General features: G+C 37.6%; 1 pseudogene; it reads right to left on the reverse strand.

Moving 5' to 3' along the window:
• Positions 1-1,825: 1,825 nt before the first annotated feature.
• Positions 1,826-1,925, reverse strand: LOC122099737 (annotated as a pseudogene).
• Between the last annotated feature and the right edge of the window lie 11,820 nt (positions 1,926-13,745).

Below are 13,745 nucleotides of genomic sequence, written 5' to 3' on the forward strand. Positions count from 1 at the left end.
GTGGTACTGAGGAATCGAACCCAGGGCCTCTGGCATGCATGGCAAGTGCTCTACCACTGAGCCACCTTCCCAGCCCAGGCCTACTTTTTTAGATGAAAACAATTGTTTTTAAAAAAACAAGGATTTAGGTAGTCATACAAAGGACTTCTATTTAACTACTGCATTGTACATTTTTTTCTAATGTTGGTAACCAATAAATAATGGATCTATTAGAAAGCTCTTAAAGCTCTTATATTGAATAGTAACTTCTCTTACACTATATCTTGGTATTTCCCAAATCATTTATGTAGAAGGCATTGTTTCCTATTTTCTCCTTCCTAGAATAAGCTACATATGAAGACACCACTGGTCCTCATTTTCAGTCTGTGCGTTTGCATACGGAGGAAAATCTTTCCTCTGCTCTCTATCAATTCACTACTCTCCAGTTAGAATGATTTAAAATAGTAAAAATGGAAAAAGAGAAAATAAATCATGGTGAAAAAACATATGCAGAAAATTCACCGGATTTTTCTGACCATTTCAACCAACGTGAACTATTGGGGAAATACATGGATACCTCATTCCCACTGGTACTCAAATTCTCTGGTTAGGCAATTCTGATGAAGACAAGGAACAAGATGAAAACGTGAGGAAGGTATCAATTGCAAGAAAATAATGGAGAAGAATCCATGCAAATTTCTTCTTTCGGATGCCGAAATTAATCGGCTTACTACAGTGCCGAGACTACTTTCCAAAAAGGCCATTCATATGTATACTAGAAATGAGGTAAATACACCCCTCTTCATCGGGAAGCCTAGAGTGGACATTTAGACATTGTCCATGAGTTGGTAGCTCAAGGCAGATATTCATGCAAGAATTCTGAATGGCTTGGCACCCCTGCACAGTGCATATATGTGGAATAATACCAGAATGGATTCTTTCATACTTCATCATGATGCAGATACCAATCCCCAAACTAAAGGCCCCTTTACCCCCTTGAATATTGTTGCTGGGGATAGAAATAGCAAAGATATGCTGTATCTCCTTCTGTTGAACCATGATATCAAACCGGGTCTCAAAAATAACTTGGAAGGAACCTCATCTAATATTGCCAAAAGGATAAGTATGTATCACTACCTCTTTGAAGTTGTGGAAGGCTGTACAAATTGTTCTCCTACGTAGTAATGGTTTGGTTAAGTTTCTTAAATTTCAAAAGTGCCAGTCCATCCTTTGTGGCCCTACAAAATATTTTCATAATACAAAACAACAGCAATATCTTACTTTAAAAATTTATGGATTCCATGGTATTCTTCTACGTGAATTGCCTGACTTTGATGTCAAAATGTATTCAAGAGTTGTTTGTATGCATCTATAATGATTTCTGCAGAGTTTGTGATTTTTTTAATTTTATCTTATCTGTTGAAATGAATAGTATAGAAATTAAAGGTATTCCTGGTGCTTGTCTGAAAAAACTATCTATGATTGTATAAAGTCCATAATCTATTTCATTGTCTTCTAGATATAATACTTTGAAGTCTACATTGTTTTATAATATATAGGTTCATTAATAAATGTGTCCTTTCAGATTACATTCCATATAGAAATGGTTTAAGATTCCTTTTTACCTAGGTCCTTATATTATTTTATTTCTTTGGGATAAAAAGATAATGTTATCTAATTTCAAGTATTGTAAAGGTTATGCTATGTAAGGACCTTTCGAAGGTGAAGATTTAATACACTGATGTCAAACTAACCTTTAATTCTATGAATTACAGGTTTTGTTACACTTGTATTTTTGTAATCTACTTTTTAATAACTGTTTTTCATTTCTTGCATTTGAAGAATGAAAAATATGGAATACTTCACAAATTTTCATACCATCATTGTGCAAGTGCCATGTTAATCTCTGTATTGTTGTCATTTGTGTAGACCTGCTGCTGAAGCATGGAGTATCCTCTTAATTTAAGTAGTTAACGATGCAATCTTTATACAGGCATATATCCTTGGTTGCCTAGTTGTAACAAGGAACCCTTATTGTTACTAAAAATGCTATTGATCTTATTTCTCTAAATTTCTGTGTATTGTTTGGTCGATTGCTCACATTTGAAATTTTTTGTCAATGATTATTTTGTCGTTTTCATTTTAAATTTGATCATATTTTGAAGCCTTTATAGCTAAGTCCAAAGGTAATGGCTTTTCAAGTACTTATTTATCAACTGAGTTAGCTTTGTGGAGCTAATGAATTCAAAGTAAGCCTTGCTTAAGAGCTTCTTCTAAACTTCTGCAGCTTAAAATTTCCTAAATGTGGTCTCAGTGGTACAAATGTCTTTCTAACCCTTTACCCTTCTTCCATGTAGGAACAGACCAACCAGAATATCTTACCCTGACAGCATAGATTGTTTTACTGGAACAAAACTAATCTTAGTTACAAGGATTCGTGGAGAGATGAACACTTCAGACCTAATTGTTCAGAATAGAAGGTATTTTATCAAAATATAATTGTTTATTATATCTATCATTTCAAAAGTAGCTAAAGCCAAGAAGGTGAAAAAAATGTTCATATTTGTGTTTACCTAATATCCTGGCCTGTCTACCATCCAACCAGGCAGGAACATACACTAGTGACTTTCTATCCCCAAATATTTCCATAGCTCCTGGAGAAGTCCATATGTTTCTCCTCGATATTAGGCCTTAAATTGGTAATGTTTTAATCAAAGTGTTTCCTCTTACCTCCACGCTCTAAATTTACAAATGGTAAAGTTTTAGGTCTAACTCTATCAAAAACTGAGGTAGAGATAATGGAATAATACTTTAAAACAGAGTTGCCTTTGATACCCTAAACACAACGGAACAATGCATATCAATTTCTTATATTATATATACTTATATATTTTATATTCATATGTGCTGATCTTAAATTTCACACAGTGAATCTTACTAGAATTAATTTATAATTTGACAAATAAATTGAAAATTATTCCCATAAACAGACTGCAACATAAATAATTAGGTTAGAATACATATTAGAATATAAAAAGTCTCAATGCAATGTCTTCGGTATAAACTTGTGATACCTTCTATGTGTTCTTGGTCTTCTGAATTCACATAGTTTTAAAAAAAGTATGTTTTCCTCTAATCAAGAAGAGATTTTACACTGCTGATGTGTTTATTGTGTTAACTAGCTAGTCCCAAAGTGTTTTTTTTCCATATTTCTGAAGCATTCTTACTGATTATACCCAAATTTTGCTGATATGATGCCTAAAAGCTATTATTCTTCTGTAGTACCCATGGGTCCGAGGATATCAGGTCCCAGTTACCTGCATCATCAGATAACATGGGCAAGACTTCTCACCTTGACCTATGCAACATGCTAAGAGAAAATAATTGAAGACCCATCTCAATTTCTCATTTCCTATAATATTTCAGTGCCTCAATTCCTTGCAGGAATTTGCAGTAAGCATTTGTGAAATGTAAGGCAACTTAGAATGAAAGATGAGATCACAAAATATGAGAGAAAGTACTGTAGTTCAAACTTTCAATTTACAGATGACCAGCACATATGAGTAAACAAAATCACAAATGTCACAAGATTATTTTTAATACCCCTCTCCTAATGATGAATGCAAGATTTCAGTCCAGCATAAGTAGGCCAAAAAATAATTCCTGGAATGGTAGATCCATAATTGTTCTACCAAGGCTAGGAAAACTTGACTTAGAGTTCAAATATAATTTCGAAAAACATTAATTGAGAAGACCCTTAGTAATTCAAAACACTGGTACTTCAGTAAAACTTGGTTCAGTAGTCTAAAAATGTTGTCATTCTCAAACCAATGATATCCTACATTTAATCTCTTGAAAGTATATTCCTTTTCAAATAAACTTTTTAAAATCATGTTCACCAAAATAACACTTGACAAGTAGATGATAGTGACATTAAGTTTTTCAAGTGTAGGAATCAAGTTACAATAGAGTTGATTTATTTACCCAGCACTACTGCCAAATAAGTTCATCCATTCATTAAAGTGTAGAAATAGTATCTCCCACCATTTGCGTTGTTCAGTAGGTGCCTTCCAGAAATGTGTTAAATAGATCAGCCTCCCATAATTCAAACCCAAATATTAGCTAATAAAGTAAATTTCATCACATAAGAAGGTACATTTTAAAAAGTCACTAATAGTTGCCTTATCATGTGTTGCCTTATCATGTATTTTCCCTATCTGTCTAACATAGTAAGAAATATGACTTTAAGTCTTGAATATGGGTACTGATCAGAGATGTGACAAACATAAAATCTGTCTTCTATTTCTATCATATTCCTCAACAGTAGTAAATTTTAGTTTTCTTCTTTTTCCAAAACTTATAGGTAGTAGAAAATATCATCCCATGTAAAATAAAATAATCACACACCATTGTACAAAGCCATTTATAAAAACTGGTAGTTAGCTATAAATTCTAAGTGATTTTTAAACTTTCTTGTTGACTAAAGATTAATCTTCCAAAAAGATGAGAATAAAATCATGTCTAGATGCTTCACGTCTCCAGTCTTGCAAATTGTTATTGCAGATGAATGAATTATGGAAATATAAGCTGACATCATTACAAGTATATGTGGGATTGAAACTCCATGGAATGTACATAAACTTTTCAAAGTATTAACAGACAGTTTAACAGAATGACTATCAGGAAGTTGAAACCAGAAAGGAATAGTAGTAAAGACATAAAATGAATGAAAATATGGAACAAGGGGCAAGTACAGCTAGAATACTCAATGTACACATGTAATAAAGGAAGTCCTAAATCTGAAATAAATCTTGGAGAAAGGGTTGGTTGAGAATGATAGAAGGAGTGACTCTGATCCAGGAGCATTGGACAATTAGGTGGACATATTTAATTGTAACACAATTGCACAACCTTTTGAAATTCAGTTAAATACACAACTACAAGCAAAAACACACAAAAATCACATCCAAACAGCAATCCCTAGAGAGTATGTATATGAGCTCACAAAATTTTAAGCAGTTAATGAAGGGCAGTCATGGGAAAAGCAAACAAACTGTTCAAAGAAGGCAGTTTGGGGTAGGGGAGAATTTTGAACAGATTTAAATAGATTGTCAAAGGTTATAAATCACCAACATCTACTGCAAATCTTTTCTTCTGTGAGTATTCTTTTTTTTTGGGGGGGGGTCCGGTCGTGGGGCCTGAACTCTGGGCCTGGGCGCTGTCCCTCAGCTCTTCAGCTCAAGGCTAGGGCTCTACCACTTGAGCCACAGCTCCACTTCTGGCTTTTTCTTTTTGCTTATGTGATGTTGAGGAATCGAACCCAGGGCCTCAGGCATGCAAGGCAAGCGCTCTACCACTGAGCCACTTTCCCAGCCCCCATTCTTTGAGTATTCTTTGTCTTAACTGGTTACTCCAGTCCTGAGCTACACTTTATGGCTTGTGAAGATAGAATAGAAGAAACAAGGTCAAGAACCCATTACACCACTGGAGAGAATACAGTCCTCTATGGTTTCTCTCACCTTTCTTCACTACTCTTTTCTCATACTTTTAATAAAGTCAAGTGATTTTGTATTACATTTTCCTTTCTTTTTCAGAGAATTACTGTTTGGTAATTAAATGTCAATTCACAAATTTTGATGTCTTTTTTAAAAAGAACTTTGAATTTAAATTCCATTGCAACCTTGTTTCACACAGTGAGAGTATTTTTTCTGGGTAAGGACAATTCTCAAGGGAACCTACAGGATTTACAGCAAGGTTTGTGAGGATTGTTTGTTTACTGTGAAAATGAGCCATATTCACCCACATTGCTCCCTCTCAGCTAAGTCTCCACGGATTTCTTTGCATGAAAGCATATTTTCCCAGACAATTTTAAATTTTCTTAATAGGCTAAGTTGTTAAAAAGTTTGAACAATTAAAATTTACCTGTCACAAATTTTAAAGCTCTTTTGAAATTCCTTTATCAAAATCGTGAATTCACCAATCATAATCCCGCCTTTACCATCAAAAAGAGTTAACATGTTGTTTTCATGATATAGTATCCATGAAACTACTATTTTCCAGTGCCTTTGTTTTGCGTATATATGACCATATATGCTGATGCTGAGCAAAAGGAACTCCAAGATATGGAAAGAGAAATATTTATTTGCAGTGTTGTTTTTGATGTAATATGTGATTTCTATTTTCTTTAGGAATTTCCCCTATGGTTTATCCTCTGCTGTGTTTGATTTTGGTACCCTGTGTATTTTGTATACATTTACCTTAATTAGGGAAGGGAACAGGAACAAAAAAAATGGTGAGGCAAAGGAAAAAGAGCAAACCAATGCAATAGCAATTCTCACAAGACAATAAGTTGGAAATATACATTACAATGTCTGAGGGGTATTGGAGTGAAGGGAAAACTGTGAGAAAAATGAGAGAGGGGAAAACAAGTTTGAAAAGTTATGTATTCAGTACCTTACGATGGCTGTAACCCCAGTGCACATCACTTTCACATTAAAATTAAATTTAAAAAGTAAGCTGATGAAATAAAATTTCACAGTTTTGGTATAGTAACTATTATTCTTTATGTAGTAACTTTTAAAAAATCAGTATTATTTGGCATCTAATTTGAATTAATTACCTCTTCTTTATCAGAGGGTCATCAACTTGAATGATATCCAACTAGACATTTTTTTCACAATATACTTGCCAATATTTTGAAAATAGAATAAATTTAGTATTTTCTTATAATAAAACAGAAAACAGTTTATTTCTTTGGAAACCCATAACTTTTAAAAGTAAATAAGTTATTAAGAGGACAGAATGTATGTGTTCTTCAAAATTCCTATGATTAATAACTACTCATTTTCAAATTCTGAACATTCCATACCTGAGAGATTCAAAATATACCTGTTTGCATGTTAGGTAATTCTGCAATAGATGCATTTTCAAATGGGGTGTTACAGACTGATAAGTGAACAGAAAAAGAGCCACATTCTGATCTAGGATAAAACTATGAAGCATGTTATAATTAATTCTTTAAGAGTAAGCAGTTGTTTGTCAGATTAAGCTCCTGTTTCATGACCATCAATCACAAGATTTATGCCATAAAGTCATCCTCGCCCACCAGTTTCCAACTTGTAGGATGCACCTCAAAATTCCCTTAATTCACATCAAAATAGCTTATCTCCATTGTGAAAATACACTGCACCTCTGCTAATGTGATACCCTCCATGATCTGAAAAGAACGCCACTATAAACTGGGTTGCATCATTTTTCTTCCACTGGTATTCTTGGAAATATTATTTATATTTATACTTTTTTAGCTACCATAGATAATCAGGATGATAAGATTGTAAGATTTCAGTTCAAAGCCTGGGAAGACTCAGGGTCTATGTTGAAGGGGCAGAATTATGCAGGCTCTGGCCTCAGGATTATCTGAGGACTGTGTTTGAGTATTAGGAAAGCTCTTGGTATGCCGGGCTAGAGAGGGAAAATGTTCTCTCTCCCTATCTCAAAACACATGTCACAGACTCCTGGGAGCTGAGGAAGTAGCTCTTCCGCTTGCTTAATCATAGATGAACAGCTGGTCAAGCATTTTCCTGTGATTGGAGAAGTGGTGTGAGCTTGCTCTAAAATAGATTAGATAATAATATACCGAGACAGGGCTGGGAAGGTGTCTCAGTGGTAGAGCGCTTGCCTTGCATGCATGAGGCCCTGGGTTCGATTCCTCAGCACCACATAAGCAAAAAGAAAAAAGCCGGAAGTGGTGATGTCGCTCAAGTGGTAGAGCTCTAGCCTTGAGCTGAAGATCTGAGGGACAGCGCCCAGGCCCAGAGTTAAGGCCCCACGATCGGACCCCCCAAAAAATAATAATATACCAAGGCATTGTGTCATAGGTCAAGTAAAAATGTATCTGTTGAAATTTTTGTGTCAATGTCTTCTGACCAAATCTTGGCAAAGATCATGCTTGCTTGTCTTTAAATACCCACTAACAATAAAGCATAGTATGCAGTGGCAATTGCTGTATGCACTCTGCATCCCCAGTGTCCTGGTGATTTCTTTACCCTTACCCAGGGACCCCAAGGCACTAGATGATACAACTGGCACCCAAACAGGGACCCTTCATTGTTGAATTCAGGAAAGGATATTCAGGTAAGTACTTTTAATTACAGGGTGACGGGACAAGTTAAATCTACTCCGTACTTACATATGCTTAAACATTGCTTATGGTCTAAATATTTCTTCTTCTGACATAGAAATTTGTATTAATGTAGTTAGGGAATGGAATCCTTGGTTCCCTGATGAAGGAACATTAGATGTTTATAATTGGAAACGAGTAAAGAATAACGTAGAAAGAGCTGTTCGAGAAGGGGAAAAGATTCCTATTAGATTTTGGTCCATTTGGGCTATTTTACATACCCTTTTTAAAGCTTTGAATGAGGAAAGATTAATAGCAGACTTAAAGAAAGAGGCCACCCCTTCTATTGTAGATTTACAATTGGACTCTGAGGTTAAGGACGCAATAGATAAGGATGCATTGCAATTAATAGGGAAAAACCAAGAGGTAGAAAAGACTGAAAAGGAACAAACTGAAAGTGTAAATAAAATGTCTGAGCAAATGGAATTGATTTTATCAAAATTACAACATATGGAGTTGGAAATTAGCAGAGTGAAAGGAGAACCAGAGAAAGTGAAAGTAAAGCAGCCTTCGGCTCCTTCACTGGCCGATGCAATTTTTTTTAATTTAATTTAATTTTATTTGTGAACATACTGTACAGAGGGGTTACAATTACATGGGCAGGATAATGCATACATTTCTTACCAAGCATTGCAGCCTCCTTTGTTTACCCTTCACATCCCTTCCCAGCTTCCCCCCTCCCAATCCCAATCCCAATCCCAATCCCAATCCTTCCCCTCCCCCCCCATTCCCCCGCACCGACGTTGTAAAGCTCGTTTTGGACATGACAACTTGTACTTCTCATTGTTGCTACAGGACCACCTGTATCCTTAAACGATTTGTTTTTCCCCATCTCCTTCACAAGTTATACTGACATCAAATATAGTGAAAGCAGGGGTTATACTGTGGGGGAGGGACATACAAAGCAACAAGGAAGTAATCTTATAAATGCGTTAGAAACACACTCATGAAAGAAAAAAAAAACATTAAAATACATATCTAAGGGTTCATTCTCTTAACATCACATTATCTGACCTTTTCTGCTTGACTCACACATATACTAGATATTGCAAATAAGGGAAACCATGGGACCTATGTTTCTTTGGGCCTGGCTTACTTCCCTTAATATAATTTTTTCCAAGTTTTTCCATTTCCTAACAAATGGGGCAATGTCATTCTTTCTGATGGAGGCATAGAATTCCATTGTGTAAGCTACCAGCACAACTATGTTTATTGCAACCTTATTTACCATAGCTAAGATATGGAACCAACCCAGATGCCCCTCAACAGATGAATGGCCGATGCAATTTTTACAGCATCACTCCCTCACAAAACAGAGGGCTCAGACCGTGAGTTTGATGAAGAAATGCCTATTTTTTTCTTATCCTGTAATTCGACCACCCCCTATGAATGGTATATCTCAATCAGCCAGATATGAAGGTACTGCTGTTGATGATATTGGTAAACTTAAGAAGGCAGTGATGGTGTATGGTCCTTGTAAGGTCCGCTCCAGGATGACGAGCAGACTTAACCCTCCTTGTAGCAAAGTCTACACCCAGTACCTGCATTAGCTAGGTAACTGGGACAAATAGAAGAGGTCACATCTGCATCTCCTGAGGTCACATCTGAATTTGATGTGGCCACACCTTTCTCTGCCCATACCCTAGATAAGGCCTAGCCCATGCCCAGAGGCACTCTCTCGCTGCTCTTTTCTAGCTCTCTCTGCTCTTTTCTAGCTCTCTCACTGTTCTTTTCTTGCTCTCTCTGCTCTCTCTCTCTGCTCTCTTGCTGCTCTTTTCTAGCTCTCTCTTCTCTCTCTTTCCTCTCTTTCTTTCCTCTCTTTACCAGCTCTCTCTTTCCTAGGCCTTTCCCAGCCACGTGGAGTGCCAACCTTGCCTGGACCCAGCAGGTCTACTGAATAAGCCTATCCCTTACCTGAATACCATGTGCATGGTGCTGTTCTTACTCGGCTACCTTTTTTAAAAAAAACCTAACATAAATGATGGCATGACTAGGATAAAGGGCTTAAAGTCAGGATAGCTGGGATTTCTGGTTTTTTTTTCCCTCTTTTTTCTTTTTCTGTTTGTTTTCTCTTTTTGCTCTGAGGAATACCCACAGTTCTGATGGCCTTTTGCGAACCCATCTGTCTGCTGTGGACACAGCGCATTGATACCATTGCTGGCCTTCACATCCACGTCCACACCACTTCTCTACTCTGGTGAATGAAGCTACTCTATGGTTCTCTGTTGCTCTCTCTAGAGGGCTGTGGGGGAAGTCGAGATGCCGCTTATGCCTGGTCGTCTCTCCTTCACTCACCCGACTGACTCTCCTACTCATTTAATGGGGTGCTGCAAATCACACCTGAGCCGTGAAACCCCTTTGAAATGTCTCCTGCACTCCCTGGAAAGCAAGAGCGCCTCATTTTTATGCCATTCTCAGATGTAGACAGTTTTTGCTACTGCAATGGTAAATGGTCAGAATTCTGTTTATTTTTGGGCTCTCTTTGCTCTCTCTCTGCCATTCATGTCCAAGTTTCCCTATCTCTCCCTTTCTTTGTTCTACATTTTGGCTTGTGCCCTGAAGAGTGCAATGCAAGCGGGGTCCCAGGGACCCCCTCTCTCAAAGGCTAGCCAATTGTAGTCTTGGTCTATTTGTTCAGGGTGTCTTTGCATGTTTTTTTCAGAAATTCGCCATCTTGTTCGCCTTCTTGGCCACATTGTAGCTTAAGGATTTGGCCCCATCTGACCCTTAACCTTCCACCAAACTTACTACTCCATTCGGCTATTCTAAGGTACCTTGCTAACAATTTGCTTTTTTCACAGGCCCTGGTAACTGAGGCCCAACCATGTGATGTGTTTTGTTAGCAAAGATGTCTAAACATTGTTGTCAAAATTTTAGGTTTTGAGTTTTGCCTTTTTGGTTTTGTGTTGTGTATTCTACTGACTACATGGTTTTAAAATACTGGGCATAACTATGTTAAAATTCTCATCACATCTAATCACATCTAATGAGTTTTGCCATTTCAGAATATTTGTTGGCAATTCTTGATAAGCCTTTTTGTTTTGTGTTGTGTATTCTATTAACTACATGGTTCTAAAATACTGGGCATATCTGTGCTGAAATTCTCATCACATCTAATGAGTTTTGTCATTTCAGAATAGTTGTCAGTCAATTCTTGATAAGAACCAGGTACGCTCTACTTATTCTACTTGATCTCCTTGTTGCTTTAATTTGGAAATAATAAAGGGCTTTGGTGGCAATGATTGCAGTTCAAAGCCAGCCCGGGCTGAAAAATCCCTAAGACTCCATCTCCCAACTAACCTGCAAAGAGCCCAGCTGCAAGCATCGCTCAAGATTCTTATCTCTAAGCAGCCAAACACAGGAAGTGCTATTGTAACTCAAAGTGGTAGAGCACTAGCCTTGAGCAGAAGTGCTCAGGGAACATGCCCAGGCCTTGAGTTCAAACCTCTTTGAATACCAACTGGGACAAGCCATCCCAGCAATGAGCACCTAGACATAGCCAGTCTGGGGAACAAGGGAACATGGAGAGGAGTAAGAGGAGCTGACACATCAGCTACTTTGTGCCTGCCCTTTCAAAATTAACCAGAGCCGGGAGGTCAGGGGAAGTAAGGAGCCTGCCCATCCAATGTCTATACCTGTCTACCTATTAACTGAACAGGAATTTATATTCTTGCCTTTGTCACCTGACTTCTCTACCTAGTCACCAGATATCAGAAGTAGCTAGGGACATTTCTACAACATTTTCAACCCCAAGTCCTTCCTCTTGCCATTTATTTGCTCTCTAGTATTTTTTTTTCAGCCCCTCAATGCTCATGAGACTTCTCCAGACTTCATCTAAGGACTCACACCACCAAGGGACCACTGCTGCTCACTGCCTTCTCTGGGAGGGGACCAAATTCCAGCCTTTTACCTCTATTGCCGACAGCCCCTTGTCAGCAGGAAGTAGCCATAGAGAATCCACACCCTATTTTATGATTATTAAAAGGCTGGAATGTAAGGTCCGCTCCAGGATGGTGAGCAGACTCCAACCTCCTCGCAGCAAAGTCTCCACCCAGTACATGCGTTACCTAGGCAACTGGGACACCTGGAAGAGGTCACATCTGCATCCCCTGAGGTCACATCTGCATTTGATGTGGCCACACCTTTCTCCGCCCATTCCCTAGATAAGGCCTAGCCCAGGCCCAGAGGCGCTCTCTCGCTGCTCTTTTCTAGCTCTCAGTGTCCTAACATCAGAAGACAGACAGACAGTTGTCTTTAAACCTTATATTATGGAAGTTCCAGTTAACATAATTGGTAGAGATGTACTGGAACAATGGGGAGCTCATATTCAATTTTAATATTTTTAGATGGAACGCATAAAGATATTATGGAAATCTGAGGAACTTCTTTGGATTCAACAAAGTCCTTTATCTAAAGAAAAATTAGAAGCAGTTAACCAAAGGACATATTGAGCCGTTTATGTCACCATGGAATTTTACAATATTTGTTATTAAAAAGAAGTCAGGGAAATGAAGATTGCAGACTGATTTACAAGGAGGTAAGGCATCCATGTACCCTATGGAGGCTTTTCAATCTGGTATACCGTCGCCTGCCATGCTTCCTAAAAATTGGCCAATAGTAGTAGTAGATTTTCAAGATTGATTTTTTACCATCCCTGTACATGTTAAAGATTATAAAAGATTTGCCTTTTCTTTACCACAAATAAATCATCAAACCCCTCATCAGCACTTCCAATGGAAGGTGTTGCCCCAAGGAATGATGCATTCTCCATGTGTCAGATATATGTTGATAAGGCCTTAAAACCTGTTAGACAAAAATGGCCTCACATTTATATTTTTTATTATATGGATGATATTTTATTTGCAGAACCAAATGTGACAGAATTAGAAATGGTGTTACAGTGTTTACCCTCTATATTTAAAAATTTTAGAATAATAATAGGACTTGAAAAAATACAAAAAGATACGGTGGTAAAATATTTAGGATTTTTTTTTTGTTTTTTGTTTTCTTTTATTGTGAAAATACTGTACAGAGGGGTTACAGTTACATGGGCAAGATAGTGAGTACATTTCTTATCAAGCATTGTAGCTTCCTCCTTTGTTTATCCTTCCCATCCCTTCCTATCTTCCTTCCCCCCACCAAATCCCCCCCCCAAGTTGTAAAGTTCGTTTTTGACATGACAACTTGTACTTCTCATTGTTGCAACAGGTCCACATGTATCCTTATTTAAATGACTTATTTTTCCCCTTCCCCTCCACAAATTATACCTGGCAAGGACCGGCTCTGTCGGGACAACAGAGGACACCTAGTGGAGGAACTGGAATAGGTGGGGAGATGGCAAACAGACAACTCACACACAAGAGGAGTGGATGCGGAGTGCGATTTAATGCAGAGGACAACAAGCTTTTATAGCAAAAGTCTCCATGAGAAAGGGCAAAAGGTTACACAATCTTGTTGTAAGGCTTTGTTCTTGGGTGGTCACCAGCTGGTCGCCTGATCTTGTTTTTTGGATGACGAGCTATGACGATAGACACTTGTTTTCGGCTTTACCTCTATTTTTAAGAAATACAATGGGTTTCGATGTTTA

This window comes from Dipodomys spectabilis, unplaced genomic scaffold, assembly GCF_019054845.1.
Source record: "Dipodomys spectabilis isolate Male_0828 unplaced genomic scaffold, ASM1905484v1 ptg000531l, whole genome shotgun sequence".
NCBI classification, from domain to species: Eukaryota; Metazoa; Chordata; class Mammalia; order Rodentia; family Heteromyidae; genus Dipodomys; species Dipodomys spectabilis.